This window comes from Heloderma suspectum, chromosome 3, assembly GCF_057233095.1.
Source record: "Heloderma suspectum isolate Gila_16-S chromosome 3, 16-S_ref, whole genome shotgun sequence".
NCBI classification, from domain to species: Eukaryota; Metazoa; Chordata; class Lepidosauria; order Squamata; family Helodermatidae; genus Heloderma; species Heloderma suspectum.
The window spans coordinates 145,806,690-145,827,999 of NC_139460.1; positions in this window are offsets into that span (position 1 = coordinate 145,806,690).

Genomic DNA, 21,310 nt, shown 5'->3' on the forward strand with positions numbered 1-21,310 from the left:
ATTTTACAGTTACAACATTTCTTCAACGGGGAGTTGCAGTGAAAAAAGCATACTTGCAATCTGTATTGATTACTCTCATTAAAGTCAATGATTCTTTACCTGGTAGCAGCACCAGGATTTCACATGCTGTTAAACTGATACCAGGTGGATTTGGGTGACTGTTCCTACCCCAGAATGGCTTTCTACTTTTGCAGTGTATTTATTTATCTGTCTAGCACATTTATATCTGAAGCTTCCACCACTGCACAGTCTGGATGGGTCTTTTGATTTAGCTAGAGATGCTAATCCACCCCCCCCACCTCCAGGGCTACCAGTCACTAGTTGTGACTTGTTGGCCATGACTAGGTATAAATCATCATCCATATATCAAAATGTATGTGCTCCAATAGCACATTATAATATTTCAGCAGAATCTAGGGATGTATGAAAGTTCTGCCACGGATCTCGGGGAGGCTGAATGCCAGCGCATTTGGCCCCCCGAAATCGGTGGCAGAACGGCCTGCCACCCCCCCAGGACGGGACTTACCTGGGGCGGATCTTCCTGGCGGTGGCGGCTCTGGTGGCGGCTCCAGCAGCGGCTCCGGCAGCGGCTCGGCTGAGGCCGGTCTTCCGACCGGCTGCCGCCACCGCCATTTCCAGTTTAAAAAAAACACAAAAAAATGTGATAGGCTACGTAAAGATTTACGTAGCCTATCACGGCTAAATTTTAAAAAAACACCATGATAGGCTACGTAAATTTTTACGTAGCCTATCACAGCTGATTAAAAAACAAAACAAAACATGTGCATATGCAAATGGCGGCGCCCATGGGCGCCGCCATTTACGTTCCTTATTTTGGCACGTCTTAGTCTACGTAAACAGTTACGTAGACTAAGACGGCGAAAATAAGGAGAACACAAATAGCGTAGCATTTGTTTTTTTTTTAATCAGCCGTGATAGGCTACGTAAACATTTACATAGCCTATCATGGCTGACTGCAGGGACGCAAATGGCGGCAACTACGGCCACCGCCATTTGCGTCCCTGCTAACCAGCGGCCGGATGTCCGGCTGCTGGCGGAGCCGGCCGGCGGCTCTGCAGAATTGCTGCGGAGCACAGCCGGCCGACCAGGATTCCGGGGGGGGAGGAACGGAGCACCTCCCCCCTGGCGAGGATTCCGGGGGAAGGGATGGATCACCTCCCCCCGCACCATCAGCATAATCCCCGAAAGGTAAGTGATTTTCGTACATCCCTAGCAGAATCCCTGTAGTTAAGACCTCCTTGCTTCTAATATGAACCTAAACAGAACATTTTCTGTAAGTTGTATAATATCCCTCATAACATCTCTTATACATGCCCAGGAAAGGGCATCATGCAATGTAGCAAGGAAGATTTGCAATACAGGTACAGTCTTCTATATACACATCTGTTATGATTGGGGATGTTCTTTTCCATTTCCCCCATGGTGCTGATCCAGACCTCATTCAATGGTCTGGATGCAAATGAGGACAAGCATCCTCATCTGGAGCAACTAAGGGCTAAAAAGGGATTACTTTAAATGGGTGGCTAGCAGCTATGTCTTTTTTAATTTTTACTCTAGAGTTCGTGCAAGGATCTTAAAAGCGCTCCTACTCCACAGGCTAGGTTTCCAATCTGGATCAGGAGCCCTGTGCTTAATGTAGAGTAAAAATGGGGGGGGGGGAGATGTAGCTGTTAGGTGTTACATTTAAAAGTAATAGTTTGGGCCTATTTGTTGTTGCATTGAGCTGAATCAAAGCCAGCAGATTTTAGTTGTATGTTGCTAATGAGATTATTGTGGAATATGTATGGTATATGTTCTTTTTATAAACAGGCATATGTGCCATCAGACAAACCTGTATAAAAACAAAATGCTGGCTTGCTTCTCATCACAAGAACCTGAACCCGTCATAATGCCAGAAAACATCAATGTAAGCTTCCTTGATCCTGTATTAAAAATTCCCATTAAAGTGTGAGACAAACGTCGTTATGTATAAAGGCAGTCTTAAACATGCTAAACAAGATGGAAACTAACGCTGTGCATCACTTCAGTGCTGAATCGAGTTCCAAAGTGAATCGGGGTGCTTTGCGGGGGCCTCGGTGCAGTCCGAAGCAAATCAGACAGCACCGAGGTGCTCCGAAGTGAAGCGGGTTACCAATGAAGTGCCTTGGTTTGCCCTGGAGATTCGGAGCTCTTCTGATGCCTTCTGAAGCCCAGACAGCTAGGGATGACAGAGAATTTCTCCACGAATCTCTGGGAGGCCGAATGCCAATGCATTCGGCCCCCTGAAGTAAGTGGAGAAACGGTCAGCCCCCCGCCCCCCCTGGGATGGGACTTACCTTCGGCGAATGTCCCTGGCGGCGGCGGCTCCTGGCAGCGGTTCAACGGTGGCTGGTCTTCCGACCGGCTGCCGCCGCCGCCATTTCCAAGTAAAAAAACAACAACAACAAACGTGATAGGCTACGTAAAGATTTACGTAGCCTATCACGGCTGACTTTGGGGGGAAAAAAAAAGCGCGTACGCAAATGGCGGCTCCCATGGGAGCTGCCATTTGCGTATGCGCTTTCGCCCCCACAAAGTCAGCCGTGATAGGCTACGTAAAGGTTTACGTAGCCTATCACGGCTGACTGCAGGCCAGGGACGCAAACGGCGGCGGCTATGGCCACCGCCATTTGCGTCCCAGCAGGAGAAGAACTTCCGCGGCTGGAGAGGCGGGGCGCTCCCCCCCCAGCCAGAATTTCGGCGGGGAGGGATGGGGTGCCTCCCCCCCGCCCAGAATTTCAGGGGGAGGGACGGAGCGCCTCCCCCCCACCGCAAAGCAAGCTGCTGGACCAGGTAAGTGACTTTCGTTCATCCCTAAGACAGCCTGTCTCCAAAATGTATCAACTTGAGAAAGTTCAGGGAGGGGGAGAGGGGGAGGAGGGAGGGGGAAGGGGAGAGGGGGAGGAGGAGGGAGTGAGCTTTGGTGAATGGCAACTCTAGTTGCCAAATTAGGGCTGAACGTAAACCAGCAGTCTCCAATCAGTGACAGTGGTGGTGGTGGTGGGGATACTGGATATATTGGAGAAAAAACCCTGCATTTGTTCATTGTGTGAGAGAGAGATCTGGTGGTGTTGTTACTGGAGAGAGCTCTGGAGTTATTTGGCTAGATCTGTGGGGTGTGTGTGTGTGCGTGCGAGCATGCGTGTGTGTATGTGTATTGGACTCTTTCCCACTCTTTCTTTGTAGTTTTCTGGCTAGATCCTTTCAAAACACACACACAAATATTTTTAAAAAGTACTTGCCTTCCCTTGTTCTTGGCTGTCCCCATCACCATCCTTGTCAATTCCTGTATTCCTTCCCTTCCCATTTTTGAACACTATATGTTTTCCCTAAAAAAAATAAAAAAAAATAATGCCATTTCTTTGCTTGTAGGTGGTTCTCTATTTACTTTTCTTTTGCTCTTGTGTCTCTCTGTATGTGTCTCTCTGTGTGTGCTTGTGTTGTGGTCAAGCAAAGCACTACTCATGTCCACATTTCAAAATACAATGGGTGAAGCACTACATCTATTATTTAACTAATACTCCACTGTGTAACAAAGAAAGCAAGCCCCATATGAGGCATCTTCGGGGTCTTGAATTTGTTGCAGATTTCTCCAACAGCCCTACTGTTACAATCAAATAGAGTAATTGAGAGACAGTGAGAAGGAAGTTATAAAGATTTAGAAAAGATGTAGCTAGGCACGTTAAGTTGACCAGACTTTAGAAATCCAGCATTTTTTTTTTTACCATGGGGCAGTTGCATGAATCAACAATCTCTTAAGTCTAGGGATGGACGAAAGTCACTTACCTGTCCTCGAAGCTTTTCGCGGTGGGGGGGAGGCGCTTCGCTGCTCCCCCCACGAAGTTCAGGCCGGGGGGGAGGCTTCCCACCTCGCCCGGCCGAAATTCAGGCTGGGGAGGAGGTGCCTCGCCTCGCCCGGCCGCGAACTAAAAAGTTTTTTTTAAAAAAAAAAACCACCCCTGTGATAGGCTACGTGACGATTAATGTAGCCTATCATGGCTGACTTTGCAGATCTAGCCATGATAGGCTACATTAATAGTCACGTAGCCTATCACGGGGGCATTTTTTTTTTCTTTTATTGGAATGGCGGCGGCAGCAGCCAGTTGAAAGACCGGCTGCCGCTCCCGCCCCGGACGAACACCTGCCGAACCGCCGGCTGGACCCGCCGCCGGGAGGGACATTCGCCAAAGGTAAGTCCCGTCCCGGGGGGGGGTGCGGGGTGCGGGGGGATGCGGAGAATTTCTCCCCGAAACTTGTTCGGGGGGCCGAACACGTTGGCGCTCGGCCCCCCGAAGTTTCGGGGAGAAATTCTCCGCCAACCCTACTTAAGTCTAAGATGGGAAATTGGCGGTCCACACACTGGAAGCAAACTTTATCTGGCCCCAAATTATCAAATTTAGTAGTACTAGGGGAGAAGGATTATTTGCACTTCAATGAAACCTACAGCAAAGATGAGAGATAGTGGCCTCCTCCTAATCACTGCTTAAACACCTAACTTTGCTGATTATCCCGTAATTACCTTTGGTTTGAGTTTCTGAGAACAACACATTTTATCTGTGCCTAGCACAAAAACTACTGGACCAAACTCTCTGAAATGTGGCAGGTAGAATCCCCTCCATGGCTGCTTTTAGGTCCCCAAATTTCATGTACTTCTGTGGAAACACTGAAAATTTATAGCTCTTTGCTTTGAGTTTTTGTTGAAAAAATCAAATTTTAACTCCGCCTAGAACAAAAAGTACTGGGTCAAACTGTCTGAAATTTGGTAAGTGGAATCCCCTCCAAGGGGCTGCCAGGTCCTCGGCCTCACTGAGATCTGTGGCAGAATTCTCCGACATCCCTACATGGAAGTAGGGGTGTATAACCCCGCTTACCTGGCTCCGCTGGGTTCCGCAGGTGGGGTGAGGTGACCTATTCCTCCCCCCCGGAATCCTGCCTGGCCAGCTCCGCTCCGTGGCCAGGCCGCAGAGCTGCCGGCCGGGCCAACCCGCAGCGGGGCCTCCAGCCGCTGCCAGGCTGCTGCGGACGCAAATGTAGGGATGTACGAAATTGGCCTTACCTGGCTCCACCAGGTTCCGCTGGGGGGAGAGGCGCTCCGTCCCTCTCCCCGGAATCCTCACTGGGGGGGAGGCGCTCCGTGCCTCCCCCCCAGAATCCTGGCCGGCCAGCTCCACTCCGCGGGGATTCTGCGGAGCCGCCGGCTCGCTCCGCCAGCAGCCGGACATCTGGCCGCTGGCTAGCAGGGATGCAAATAGCGGCGGCCATAGCTGCCACCGTTTGTGTCCCTGTAGTCAGCCGTGATAGGCTACGTAAATCTTTACGTATCATGTCTGACTTAAAACAAAACTAAACGTGTGTACGCAAATGGCGGTGGCTACGGCCGCCGCCATTTGCGTTCCTTATTTTGGCCCATCTTAGTCTACATAAATATTTACATAGACTAAGACGTCGAAAATAAGGGGAACACAAATAGCGTAGCGGACGCTATTTGCGTTCCTTATTTTGGCCCGTCTAGGTCTACATAAATATTTACGTAGACTAAGACGGCGAAAATAAGGGGAACACAAATAGCGTAGCGGACGCTATTTGCGTTCCCCCTTATTTTCGCCGTCTTAGTCTATGTAAATATTTACATAGACTAAGACAGGCCAAAATAAGGAACGCAAATGGCGGCGGCCATAGCCGCCGCCATTTGCGTATGTGCATTTTTGGTTTTTTTTAAAGTCAGACGTGATAGGCTACTTAAAGATTTACGTAGCCTATCACGTTGTTTTTCTTTTTCTTTTTTTAACCTAGCCATGTTAGGCTACGTAAATCTTTACGTAGCCTATCAGGTCTTTTTTTTTTTTTTAACACTGGAAATGGCCGTGGCGGCAGCCGGGTGGAAGACCAGCCGCCGCCACCGCCGCCACCGCCGCCGAAGCTGCCACCGCCGCCGAAGCCGCCACCCGAAAGATCCACCCCAGGTAACTCTCGTCCCGGGGGGGATCTGCAGGGGGGCAGGGGGGGCAGGCCATTCCGACACAGAGTTCGGGGGGCCGAAAACACTGGCATTTGGCCTCACTGAGATCCATGGTGGAATTATCTGCCATCCCTACGCAAATGGCGTCCTGCGTAGGGGACACCATTTGCGTCCCTATGCAAGCCCGTGATAGGCTACGTATATATTTATGTAGCCTATCATGGCTAAAGCAGGAACGCAAATGGCGTAGGGGATGCCATTTGCGTCCCTGCTTTAGCCGTGATAGACCATGTACATATATACGTAGCGTATCATGGGCCGGTGTAGGGACGCAAATGGCGGCCACTACGATGGCCGCCATTTGCGGCCACAGCAGCCCGGCAAGTGGCCGGAGCTGCCGCCGCCGATGACACTGGAGCGGAGCCGGAGCTGCAGCCAGGTAGGCTCTGTTTTGCGGGGCTTTTGCGGGGTGGTGGGGCAGAGAGCTCCGTTCCACCACGGATTCCAGGGGGCCGAATTCACTGGAATTCGGCCCCCCTGGGATCCGTGGCGGAATTCTCTAACATCCCTATGTGGAAGCCCATAAAACTCTAAGGATGTGGTGTCACCTGTGCCTGGTTCAAGTGGTGTTAGCCCCATCTGCTTCTTGGGGCTGGTTTAGCCTTGGAATCTTTTCTTCCAAGCCCCTTCAGCTGCTGCTTCTCTCATGCTCCCTGCCCTCACCCTGAAAGTAGAAGGACACTTTAATCCTGGAGGAACAGAACTCCCCCTTTTCCAGTCCTGTCAGTCCTCTTTTCAGCATCTGCCACCTGCTCTGTATTATGTTTCTGCAGCTGCTGTGAGGGAGACTCTTCTGCTCCAGCAGCAATGGCAGCCAAGTGATGGTGTCCAGGAGGAAATACTTTGCTCAGAGCTTATGAGTGCTTACACCCTTTGTTTGAATGTTCACATGAAAATCAAAACTACTAAAACATTGCATTATTTTACTTTAAAAAAGAGTAATCAAAGACATCTCTTCCCATCTCTCATTCACCTTTTATCTTCTTCCATCTTCTTCCCTATTTTCCTACTTACTCAGATGAAAGCCAAAAGGCTGCATTTACAATTAACTCCAAACATGACCGCAGCTATAACAACAAGGACGTAATGTAGTGATTAGGACACTCTTTTCATTTTGATAGTTTTGTACCAGCCAAAGGAATGTTATACAGAGCAATTCAACATGGGGTTGGGAGGGAAAAGGAAGAATAATTGAGCAACCCAAGGATCAGCCTCACTGGGGATTCATGCATCCAAGCAAACCTGATGGCACTCCACCTCACCCCTCTCCTGCCACCAAAATGCCCTGTTTGAGGGCCTTTCACTCATCACCAGTGGTACTTTTCCACCCATAGAGCTTTCTTCAGACAGAACAGGTCCCCTAGGGGAGCTTCTCTCCACTGTCAGAGGCTGTTGGAGCAGCACCTCTGTCCAGTCCTGAACCCCCTCTAGAAAATCAGCTCTGGGTGGTTAGGATTGCACTCAGTTCTACCTTTTAAAATGTCAGGTTTTTCTTCTATTTTGATTTATGGTATCTCCTTTATTTATATTATTGTTTTTGTCATTCCTTATTTACAGATAAGGAATACACTTACTAACCCCCTCCCCACTAAGAGAAAAATGATTTTACAGCAAATGCTTTGACAATGCCACCCCATTTACGCACTAGAAAGTTGGGCTAGTATAAGCCAGAGCATGAGTTATAACTGTACATTTTCCAGGTCTTATCAACAATAGGCAATTGTCTGCAGTAGACCATAAAATAATTAACTTTTTAGCAAGTTGACATTTTGGAATGAAGTCATTATTTGCCATAGGACCTCTCTCTCTCCCCCCCCCCACATCCCCTTTCTGGGGTGTTAAACCAATTGCAAGTATGGCCTTTGAGGAAAAATTGTTTTTTAATCATTCAGAGTTTGTGATCTCACCACCATTTTCATTTTTAGTTTTTGGAACCTTTTAGACCTCCATTTTAACAAGCAAAAGAGGAAGAATTGACACTGAGGCACTGAGACAAGGGGATCTGTTGGTTGAACATTTCAGGTGGCATGAAATCACATTTCATTAGCTTCATAATGACACGACCTTCTTGACCTGATGTCAGTCAGCTATAACACAATTCCATTCTTTGTGTGTGGTTTTGTATAAAAATGATCAAACCATTTTCAAGTCCAGGTTATTCAAAGGCCCCCAAACAGTAGAGGCAAACTGTTTGGCTTTGAGAAACTTCAGTTGTCCCGATAAATCATTCACATAAGTTAGGGCCTTGGGAATATTCGGTGGGCTTTTCATGTGCTTCCTAATAGGGATGCGATTCTTAAATCAGGAAAAGTGTGAATACCAAAAGATAACTGTGTTTCTGTTCATGTATTGGTTCAGTAAGTGTGAATTAGGTAGGTTCACATTGAAATGTAAACCCAATGAATTTCTCCCCATCCCTCATTCTAAGAATCACTGAGATAATGTATGTTAACCATTATCTATCATGGCATTTCCCTATACTAGCCTTCCCCAATCAGGTGCCCTGCAGATGTTTGGACTATATCTCCCAGGGTTCCTGTCCATTGGCCACGACATCTGGAGGGCACCAGGTTGAGGAAGGCTGCCCTATAGAGGAAGAATATAAAACCAAATCATATATGACCTGCCCCCCTCTCCCCCCACAAGCTTCATAAAGCCACAGATGGGGATGGGTGAATGAGCAATATTCGAGATCGCTAGGATTCTCTGAACATTCTCTTGCCACTCGTCTTGTTTGCTGGTCATTTTGCGCAAACATGAAAGTTGCATAAATCGAGCAGCAATCAAACAGGAGATTTGGGCAAATCTCCCCAAATTTGTGCAAATGGCCTAATTTGTGCAATTTTTCTCCACAGACCAAAGCGGGGCTGATTCCATCTACTGAGGCATTTGCACAAAATAGGAAATTTGTGCAAATTAGGAAATTTGCACAACCTGAATTGGGAATTGGGAATGAAACGAATGCGAGCACATGCTTGACAATTTGTGGATATTTTTGGTGGATATTTGCTTGTGCAAGCATTTGGAGCTTCAAACGGGGCATGCTTGCCTGTTTTGCAGGAAAAAACGAAATTCTCACACATCCCTTCTCACAGATATTTGGCTAACTGTACAGGATTTCTGAAGCAGCATTCATAATCTCTAATCAGCCCCAGATGGGAGTATTATGAAAGGATTTGCTTTAAAAAGCAGTACAAATTAATTTTCAGTTAAATGTGCCAGGGTAATGACACCATAATTTGTTAAAGATGCAGTACAAGTCCACCTTTAATTAGCTTGAAAGATGCAGTACAAGTCCACCTTTAATTAGCTTAACTTTGCCAGAGAAATTTAGCTGTAAATGTAATAAATGCTATAAATGAAATAACCACAGCCATGTTCCACATACAGCCCAGTTTTCATACCTCATGGCAATTTGTATGCAATTAGTAAAGCACACTAGTGATGTTTTCTGTCCATAGCTCTTTCACTGTTATACTGATTGTAAGCTTAACCATTATTAAAAGTCACTCAGTCTTGGAAGCCCTGAGAAGCCCTTATGAAATTTACGTAGCTATTTATCCTTGAATTGTAACTGTTGAGCTTCACTTTAAAAGAATAGTATATATTTATGAACGTGTGCATGTTTACATTCACACCGTTTTCTGCAAGCACAACTATATAGCTGTGGGTCAGGTCTGTAGATCTTGTGGCCAAATAGCCAGCCAAATAGCCACAGCTCACCATCTCACCAGGGGCGCGAACAATTCCCTTTATTTGAAGCTTGTTTGTGAACATGGGAAAATGATAAAATGTGGCAGGCTTGTGGGGAGCGGGGGGGGGGGAGAATAGGATTTGAAACATGCAAAAGAAACTTGCCATGTTTGAAACTTTACAAATGTCTGACAATTCTTATTATTGATTTATGTGTATGTATTTAACTTTCTACTTTTTAAACCAACACTCTCCTTTGCAGGGGGTTGGAATAGATGATAATTGAGTCCCTTCCAACTGTAAGGTTCTATGGTGAGAGTAGGGTGGAGAGAGAGGGAGCTGCTGCTAGAATATGGCAATCATGGTCATAATTTTAACCATGAGCATTCTTTGTTTGCAGCACTATATGCCTTAATAGAAGATGAATCAGGGTGGGGTGTGATCTAGTCTCCTGGTTGGAAATATCAAATATGCCAAAACTCCTGTATCTGATTTATGGAACAATCCTATCCAGATTGGCGGTCACCTCAAAGCCCAGGGGTGACTGCCTTTCCAGTGCAGAGTGGGAGGAGGGGAGAGAAGCAGATCTCTTCCCCACTCCTGCCACCCTGCTTTTGTGGTACACAGCCAATTTCAGCTGTCTAGCTGTGGGACCTCGGAGAATGGGAAGGGGTGACTGGATGACACATAGGATGTGTCATACCAGCACTTCCAATCTCCCTGCCCCACACTGCCCCCAGGAACACCCCATTTCCCCTCCTCCGCACTGCTCTTCTGAGCACTGGGCTGATCTGCACTGCCTACAAGGTGGTGCAGGAGGTGTTGAAGGTCGGTTCTCTGGAAACCGACGTCAGAGCGTGGGGTCCAAGGTCAGTTCTCAGGAACCGACCTATCCTATGATTGTCTAGCTGCTGACCAGTGGCCAAAGGATTGCGCCCTTATTTGCTTACTGTACTGTCATGGAAGGCTTAGAGCAGAGGTGGGCAGAAGGTGGATCTGGATGTACTGGTAGAACGGCTACTGAAGCAAAAACACCAGGAAGGGAAGATCAGCTTGGTCCGAAGTGCATATAAATGCCACTTGTAGTTCATTGCCTTCTTCTGGCATTGAAAAACTGATCTCCCTCCTTTTCTTTTTCCTCCACTCCCCTTTCTTTGAGAGTCTTCTCTTCTTAAGTCTGTAAGCCTGATAGGAGGGCCTGTCTTTTCTTTTGACTGATGAACTGCTTTGGGAGACAATAATTGTATGAAAAGCTGGGCTTAAAAACATTTTAAAAATATTTATGGGAGTGATCTGCAGTAGATTGACAAGGGTTTCTGGCTCCCAATTGTTTAACAATAGCTGCAAATAAACGACCCTCCCAAAATGAAGAAAGCTTGGGTTGACTAGGAGTGGATTTTTGTGTTTAAGGACAAAAAGGACAGAAAGCTCTCTTCAATTACTCAAAACAAATTCCTGGGCTCAGGATTCTTCAGTTCTGAAAATATGATTTCTATACCAGGCTCTGGTTGGTGGATCTTTTTCCAACAGACTCTAGTTAGTGGATCTTGGGGTTCTAGTAAAACAAACAAACAAAGAAGCAAACAAACCAAAGTAGATCCTGAAAGCCTATAGCCTGCTCATCCCTGGCTCAGAAAACACATCAGTCCGGAAGCTAGACAAGAATTTTGGGGCACAATCGTATGGCCACTGGACAGTGTCTAGATGGCCATAGGATTTTTCAGTTCCCAGAAACCTAACTCCCCACCCCTGCCCCCACTGCCTCGTAGGCAGCGTGGTTCATCCCTGGCGGCTCTGCATTTGTAAGAGCAGCATGGAGCAGGTGAAAAGGGGGCATTCCCGGGAGCAGGAATGGGCAAAGACCACAGAAGTGCAGTTATGACACTTCCCATGCACCTTCCGGCCTCCCCCCTCCTGCTCTGATGCACCCCAGCTAGACAGCTGAAATTGGCCATCTAGCCGCAAATGCAGGGCAGCCAGAGCATAAAGGAGAGGATCCCCTCCGTGCTTCACCCACCCTACATTGGACAGTCGTCGGCCTCCGAATTCAGAGGCGGCTGACTATCCCCATAGGAGTGCACCCTCTATGTGTTTCTGTCCAAAAAGTACAGGATGGAGGCAGGAAACTCTTGACTCTACCCAGATACCACTAAATCTAGTGCCACCTAGCACTCAAACTATGTAACGACTGTAACCACAGACAACCAAAAAAGAGAGAAAAAGGAATGTAGTCTTAAGTAGATTGTTGGTGGACTATGTTCAGCTTGGTGGGTCACACACTTTGCAGGCCTGATCTGGATTAATAGTAGTTTACCATACTCTTATAATCCTTGACACTAAAGCCCGTGAACTCTCTGACTTGAATTATCTCAATCTGACTTGAAGCTGGAGGAAAAGCCTGTCAGTAGGAAAAGGATTATCAGCTAAGAGCTGGAAACTGAGAGGGACTTTGTTTGAGGTAAACAAGTCAGCTGTGGGCCAAGAAGGATTTATCCGAGTCATGAATTTGAACCCAACTAATGCTGTCTGTATGTAAACACTATTTTATTGAGCTCTGCTTCGAAGTGGGAAAGTTTGCTAGAAGAAACTGAGTTGCTTAACCAATTCTTGTAAGAATTTGACATTAATTTGCTTTTCGGAACCTGTACTAGGCTCTGATTCAAGGAAAGGATCTAACGAAATACGTTTTTGAATTAATTAATGGGTTCTAACCTTTCAGTGTATCTGGAAACCTGAATGCTATAAGGCCTGTTCCTTATGTGTATTTAATTATTGTTCTCTCAGCCAGCTTGTTCAATTCTGTTTCTGTTCGCCTTGCAGAGACCCATGTTGTAGGCATGGAAACCTTTGAAAGCTGCCCTTTGTGTGTGCATTTTAAACAACATTAAATGATGCACAGAGGAATCTGTTTTTACATTTACCCTCACTCTTTGCAGCAGTGTTGCTTGCTGAATAAACCCTTACTCGTTTGCTGGATTGCCTGCATATGTTTCTAGGAACCACAAAAGATCTGGACTGATGTTTCCTGATCATTGTTGAGTTTATATCTTCCATTCTCTGGTCTTTTGTCTCTCTGACTAGCAAGTACAAAGTTCATATATCTTGTATTGGACTAAGCAAATGGAGGTCTGAAGCCAGCTCATAAAGATACTAGTAACTTAGTGTGTCTGGTAGTTAAGCACAGGTTAAGTTTCAGTAAGTTTTATTTACAAACCTAAAATGTGTACAGCTACCACATTGTTCTATAACTCTGCCTAGACTAGGGATGGGCAAGAAATTAGTTGGGTTCACATTTTAATGTGAGAATATCCATTTATTTATTTATTTATTTATTTATTTTCTATACTGCCCAATAGCCAAAGCTTTCTGGGCAGTTCACAAGACTAAACATGGAATAGAACTCATCTTGCTGCTGAAAGCCATAGATTTCCAAGGCTTGCAATGAGTTTTGGGTAGAAAAATGTATTCATTTGAAATGTGTACGAAAAGAATGCATATATGGAACTTCTGGTTGGAACCATTGTTGCTTCGGTAGCATCCCATGGGCGCTCCGTGGGAGCTTTCTCAAACAACTTTTTAAAAGGTTGAAAAACCTTTTCATTCCCCCCTGGAATTAAAAGGAGGGGCAAGGCAACATCTGGATACTATCTTGGAGAAAAGTACTCCCTTCGAGATGGGGGGGGCTGGATTCCAGGATTATCTCTCTAGAACTTACCAACGCAAAAAGCTGTACTGAGACTCCTATTTCATAGGAGAAAACAGGGCTGACGTGTTCCATAAGAATATACAGTATGCTTTAAGAAATATCAGCAACTTCTGAGGAATGATTTAAGAAATGTTAACAATATTTGAGAACATTTGAGGACCTGCAAGATCTGTTTGAGAGAAACATGTCTGCGCTGAGGAGAAGAAAGGAGCCGGCATCAACTCCCCCTGCACCCCATGTGTCAAAAAGTTTCGAGAACAGAAGATATAGGGGAATTATTTATTCTGATAAAGACTTTATCTTCGCAATTTAGGGAGCAAGCCAAAAGACTGGATTTAATCCAAAATTCCATCATCGCCTTGTAAGGAGCTGTAGATTTAATTAATGTGTCATGGCAAAAAATTGAGACAAAAATTAATGAGCTAGGAGACCAAGTGGCAGGAAATGAAACTATAACACAAATGTGTTTTAAAAATGCCTCTGATAGAATTTCTCAACTGGAGGCCTTGACGAGGAGATCCAATGTACATATAACTGGGATTAAAAATCTGTCTAATGATGTAAAATTGCCTATTTTTGTGGATAAACTTTTCCATGAGATACTCCCTATCCCATCTGATTATTTACTTGATATTGAGCAGGCATGTGGTGTGCCAAATGCTAAAGGGACTGATTACATCATCACAGTCTAATTTGCAAAAGTCTCCACAAAGAATTATAACCTGCGTTTGGCAAGAGAGGGTGGAAGCCTTTCTTGGAAACAAGATAAAGTTATGTTATTTCCAGACTACATCAAAGAGGTGGCGAGTTAAAGAAGGCAATTTATCAAAGCAAAAAATATGGCAAAACAAATGAACTTACAATATTACTTAAAATATCCCGCTACTCTTTACATTGTGTCTGAAGGTCAGATGAAGAAGTTTCTAAATCATGAAATGGCGGGGGCATGGCTGAACATAAAAATGCGTGAGAATTCTGTTACAACCCCATGAACTGGAATCTTTAAACAAGCTTTGTTAACTGCTTGTGTTTAGTCTACATGATCCAGACTAGGTCAGAAGATAAATGATTATATGTATATTTGTTTATTCTCTTTCACCTTTCTTTTTTTCTTGCTTTTCTTTATATTTTTTTATTTCAAAATAGATATGGTGGTATGCTGTATTTAAATTTATTGTTTGAGAGTAATTGCGCACATACATTTATATATAAAATATATTACTGATTGTTGAAGGTTTAAGTTTTATTATTATATAACACTATATTTATTATTATTATTATTATTATTATTATTATTATTATTATTATTAATATAGGCTTCTGGGAATGAACTGTAGACCTGTTTCTTTGATATAAGATTGATGATATGATATTGAAATGTAAGGTTGTTTATTAAACTGTAAGATTGTTAAGGTTAGATAGTTTTTAAAATAGAATGGCATCAGAGGCCAGGGGGGTATTGGAGTTTAAACTTAATTCTTTAAAAGGGAGGGAGAGGGGAAGGGGGAGGGGAGGGGAAAGAATCTTTTTTCTTCACTTCCTTTCGTCCTCCCTTTTCCTTTTTTTTCCCCTTCTTCTTTTTCCTTCTCTTTTTGTTATTGTGGTATCCTCATCAGAATATTGTATTGTTGGGAAACTGTAGTATTGATCAGGTTGTTGGTAATTTTGGTATTGTTTATTTCATTTATAAAGATAAAATAAATAAAAATATATTAAAAAAGAATGCATATATTTGAAAAAGGTGCACAAAAATGCTTTTTTCAGTTGAAAAATGCATTAAAATGCATACGTTTAAGAAATGCATACAAATATTGTGTACATTTTGAAAAATGCTCATGGAAATAAGTACATTTTTTTGTGGGGGGGAAAGCATAATAATCTGATGCAGATCTTCATTAGAATGAACTTGGCAGTGGAAAAATGAGAACCTCAACAAGATCAAGCTTGACAGATTTGCCCATCCTTGGTCTATGCCCAGTCAGTTCTCTTCCTTTTCCATGGAAGGGCAGGCCATAGTTCAAGGGAAGAAGTTTAGTTCAAAGGTCAAGCACATGCTTTGACTACAAAATGTCCCTAGTTCAAACCTGGCATCTCCAGGTAGGGCTGGAAAAGATTAATACCTGAAACCCTGAGAACCATTGCCTCTCATTGTAGACAAGGTAGATGTGTCAATGGCCTGACTAAGTATGGCGGCTGTCTGCTTTCTGCTTCCTGTCTTCTCACTCACAAATCATTTTCTAATAAGCAGGGTCACGTATTACTAGATTGAACAATACATAAATATCATTTGTTACTCTTATAGTTTCTTAGGCAAGCTCATGTGGGATTATATCTGGGGATAACACCATTCTAATACATAGCTGTGGTTTAATGCCAGAACTCACTGGAAAATGTTAAGGAATAAATATTCATGTTTGGCTTATGAGAAGGAATCATGAGTGCTTCCGTGTTTTATTTTGGTACTTTGGTTTGCTTAGAAGGGTAGGCCAGAGAATGAAATTCTGGAAAACAACAATGAAAATCCCTGATTCTTCCTTAGAGTTGGAACATATTGTAGTTTTTGAATGATATATTAGAGAATCAGTATTCATTGGAATTTGAGTGTACCCTGTTTGCCTTAGTGGTTTGCAACCACTAAAAAACATGTGATAAAAGATAAGTACGGGCGAGCAGTTTGGAACACATAGAAAGCTCTAGTGTACTTCCAAAAGTCTTATAAATACGAGATGCTGAAAGCAACTTGGCTCATCAGAAAAAGTGCAATGGAAAGTGTCTGTCAGTGGAATACAGTCCCTTTGTGGTTTCCTGTTATTGCCCACTCTTGCACAGTATTTCTACAAATCTGGCTCAGTGTGTGTGTGTGTATGTGTGTGTGCTTTACACATTGTACTAAGCTTGATATGTATGATCTTGTCAGTCACAGATCCATGTGCAATCTGCTTCTGTTGAATTTGTTGAATTTCATGGAATGAATATATACACTGAATACACCGATGCACATTTCTTTTATCGATATTTTCCTTCAGTGAAACTAAAAAGACAAAGACTTTCTGAAGAAGAGCAGGAAGGTCATCGACCAGCATCGCTATTCTTCGTAATTGATGTTGTTCCACTTCAATTGTTTGCTTACCAAAAGTTTGTGTATACATATATACATTAACTATGAACATGGAATACTATTGCTTGAAAACATAAATGGGTAGAATTCTGTCAGTGAGTTGATAATTAGTCTGGTCTTCATGTCACAACATTTATTCCTACAGGACATGTGTCAGATCAAAAGTATTTACTTTAGTTTATTTACTTTATTAAGCCAACTCAGAGATCACAAAAAATGTGCGAGGTTTCAAGATTTCCAGATCTCTTCATCAGGTAAGAAGTTACAAAAAGCACACCTGTATCTTTAAGAAAATAACAGGAGAACTATGTACGAAGGCTTCATTGTATGTAGGACTTCTATATGCACACATAAGGGAATTGTATACATGAAAGAGGCACATCTGAACATCTCAATTATCATTTTGTTTTGTTCTGTTTTATACTACTATGGCATACTGTCAGGAAATATCCAAGCTTGTGTTGTCACACACTGTTCCACCCACACATATTCATGATTAAATGGTACCGTTTTGTTGCTCTTTCAACAGGAGGATGCGTCTGGTGGCCTGTCATTCTTCCTGAGTGCTCGCAATGGTGAATTAATCAGTCCTGTTTTTCCAGCAATTTTAATTTCCATAAAATTGCCTGCATTACATTCACTTTCCATTATTTCTCCCTGCTTACATTCATTTATTAATCAAGAGAGACTTTTCAAAATTCTCGAGAGTTCTGCATAGCAAACCAGACCGCATTAGGACCAAACAAGACATTACTTTAAATGTGTGTCTAGCAGCCTGTCTTCTTTTCATTTTTACTCTAGAGTAGGTGCAGGTTAAACACTAAGTAGTTAAAATAGGTCAGTGGGAAAGTTCAAAGTAGCAGAATATATTCCAATGCGTGAATGGAGGAAGCGTAATGAGAACATTTTCTTATTGATGATAGCTTCCTTCTATAGATTATGAAGAATTTATAAAATGTAGGCATTGATTTCTATCATTCATTTAGAGAGCAATCTTTTGGCTTCCAAACAGTGGCTTCTGGGAGGGTGTTGCATAGACAGAGCTATGACCACGGAGGAGCAGAACCTCCTCCCAGCCACTGCAGAAAGTTCTGTGGCAGAACCTCTTCCGAGGTCACTGTTGTGACCTCTGAAGAGGACAGGGAGGTTGGAAGGGAGCATATCAGTGGGTGGGGAAGGGATGGGACAGAAGGGGAGGGGATGCGAGTCTACAAGCTTCTCTGTTCCTGGCCCTGCCCCCAGGAATGTAGGAGACCTAGATGGACCTCTGAGCCTGTCTAGCACAAAATGTGTTTAGAGTAGGGATGTACGAATCCCTTACCTTGTTCCGGTGGCGGCATCCGCTGGAGGGGGGGAGGCGCTCTGTCCCTTCCCCCGGAATCCTCCCCGGCCGACTCCACGGAGCCACTGGCTGGGGCCGCCCACAGCTGGACATCCGGCCACTGGGCTGCACAGGGACGCAAATCAAATGGCGGCCACCGTAGCTGCCGCCATTTGCATCTGTGCCTTTAGCTGCGATAGGCGACTTAAATATATACGTAGCCTATCACGGCTATAGACACAGATGTAAATGGCGGCGGCTACGCCATTTGCATCACTGCCCTGAGCCATGATAGGCTACGTAGATACTTATGTAGCCTATCATGGCTTGCCAGGGACGCAAATGGCGGCCGGCATAGTGGCCGCCATTTGCGGCTGCAGCCCGGCAGCGGCTGGAGCCACAGCCGCCACTGGAGCCACCGCTGGAGCCACAGCCAGGTAGGCTCCGTTTTGCGGGGCTTTCATGGGGTGGGGCGGGTTGCTCCATTCCACCATGGATTCCGGGGGGCCGAATTCACTGGAATTCAGCCTCCCTGGGATCCGTGGCAGAACTCTCTAACATCCCTAGTTTAGAGAGAAACAGGAGGCTAAAAAATCTCTGTTGTTCCTCACACCCTGCCAGGCATGGCTTAGGCAGAGAACTCTGAGACTGGAGGTCTCCATCTGTTGAGCATCCATTCTCTTGGACTGTGCTCTTAATATGATATGAATCTGAGATAAGATGACAACTGAAGTTTATTTTTTAAGAAATAGTTTATTTCTGATTTTTCAAGTTGTTTTAGATGCTTAACTACAAATTTCCTATGCCCCCTCCCAGTTTTATATCACGCATTTTCACTTAGTGCAAATCGCTTGTTGCAGTTCCATTTTCATGGGAAAGGGGAGAGAGACTCAAGGTGGTGCCAAGTAAAGAGATAGATGGGGGAAAGAGAAGAAACAATGAGAAATAAAAGAGTAGAACAGAAAAAATGAGGTAGTTGTACATTGGCTTGTGTGGTGTGGTATGTTCCAGCTGTTTTTGGCAAAGTCTTTTCCTCCACATACCCTGCAACTCAAGGAAGCTATGCCAAAATGTCTGAAGTTTGTCCTCTTTTTGTAATTTTATATAGAATATATTTTTTTGGGCTAGTCATGCTAGAAGGTCCTTGATCCAAGTGTTGATAGTTGAGGTAGTCTTGGATTTCCCGTTTTGCAAACTTAGGCATTTAGCAGTCAGTGTGACTCTGGCAAAACATTTCCTCTGTTAGTCCATCACGTCCCAGCTACCGGGTATATGGCACACCAAGACATGTGCTTTTTCCATCTTCATGTTTTCTTCTTTTGTGTGAAACTTATATAGATATATAATATCTTGTATGTCATGCTTAATCTATTTGCAGTGTAATTCTATATATGTCTACTCAGAAGTAAGTACTAAGCAAGCTTTATGAGGCTTGGCCCAGATAAGTGAGTATAAGATTGCAGCCTAAAATACTTTACGGAGCAATCCTAATCCCCAGATTTGCTGTGTGTGTGTGTGTGTGTGTGTGTGTGTGTGCGCGTGTGCGTGTGTGTGTGTGTGAGAGAGAGAGAGAGAGAGAGAGAGAGAGAGGAAGTCTGCTAATGGGGTATCATCCACCCTGGCAGCCCAATTCTTCCTGCAAAAAGCTACTGCTGGTGGAGTTCCTGTTGGAAGTAGCAAGTGTAAGGCCAGAAAAGCGCAGCTGGCTTTGAATCCAAAGCTGCTCTGCTCCCCTAAGAGGGGCCATCAGCTACACCAGCCTGGAGCAGGCGTAACTACATACCCATGTTTTATATTTCTGTATGTTTCTGTTTTTCTACCAAGTGTGTGTTTTAAACAAGCTCCTTTGGATTCACTGGTTTCACTGTTCTTTGGATCTTGACTTATGTTGGCTGTATCTTTCTTTTTGGATAATTAAACTTTAGATCTCTGTTATTTCCTTATCATACTATTCTTAGCAACTGAGAAAGACACTGAACAAATCCAGCAATGTGTTAAGTAACGGGGACAGTTAAAAAAAAAAAATCCCCGTTGTAACACAGAACGACATGAAAGTGTATTCTGTACTAGCTTTTTGCAGGTGTTCAATAATGCTCTGAGAAGGGGAGAGATTGAAACCCTGCAATAGGGAGGGAGTACATTTAAAATGCAGAGAACCCATCATTTCCAAAGTAAAGACAACTAACATATACATGTGGCTTTAGATGTTGGTACTGCTACGTAAACAGAAGAAACAGTGTAGCACTATACAGTATTTGTTTTATTTATCTACAATATGTATATGATCCTGAAAACAAGAGTTCTCTGAGCAACTTGCAATGATAAAATCTATCTATCTGTCTATCTATCTATCAGCTAGCTTCCAAGGTTCTTCTTGTGATTTTTTTTTTAATTAAATGTATTAATCACCCATCTGGCTGGTCACCCAGCCACTCTGGGAGATGTACAAAGCATATAATAAAACAGTTTAAAACAATAAAATTCTACAATAAAAACATTTTTTAAAATACCCTAACCCACCCCAAATCCCTTCCTTAACAACCACGTTTTTAATGCTCGGTGGAAGCTCATTAAAGAGGGGGCATGGTGGAGTTCCTTAGGGAGGGAGTTCCACAGAGTGGGGGCCACCACAGAAAAGGCCCTCTCCCTCGTTCCCACCAGTCTAGCTGTCCTGGCTGATGGGACAGAAAGAAGGCCATCTGAGGCTGATCTTGTTGAGAGGCCTGTCTGGTGTTGCTGGAGGCGCTCCTCAAGATAGGCTGGGCCAGAACCATATAGGGTTTTTAAAGGTCAAAACCAACACCTTGAATTTGGCCCAGAAAACAACTGGTAACCAGTGCAATGTATCATATATGATATCATATACAGCAGGGGTCCCCAACCCCCGGGCCGCAGAACGGTAACAGTCCATGGCGTCTTAGCAACCAGGCTGCAGGGATGTGTGAAACCCCCTCACCTTGCGTCCACGGGGGTCCGCAGGAGGGGGGAGGCGATCTGCCCCCCCCCCCGGAATCCTCACCTGCCCCGGCCGGCTCCACTCTGCTGCGAGTCCGCAGAACTGCTGGCTGGCTCCGGCCACTGGCAGACTTCCGGCTGTTGGGACACAAATGGCATCCGCTATGCGGATGCCATTTGCATCCCTGTTCTTTAAGTAATAGTTTGATTACTGAAAAGAATAGGGACGCAAATGGCGTCCGCATAGCAGACGCCATTTGCATCCCAGCAGCCAGAAGTCCGCCAGTGGGACCCCCCCCCCGGTCCATGGAAAAATTGGACCAGTCCCTGGTGCCAAAAAGGTTGGGGACCGCTAATATACAGCATGAGAAAGAAATGGAACATAAGGCGGAGGGGGGACTACACAGATGAAGAGATGGGTTTTGCAGATATGCTTGATTCTGAAGGTTGGACTCATAA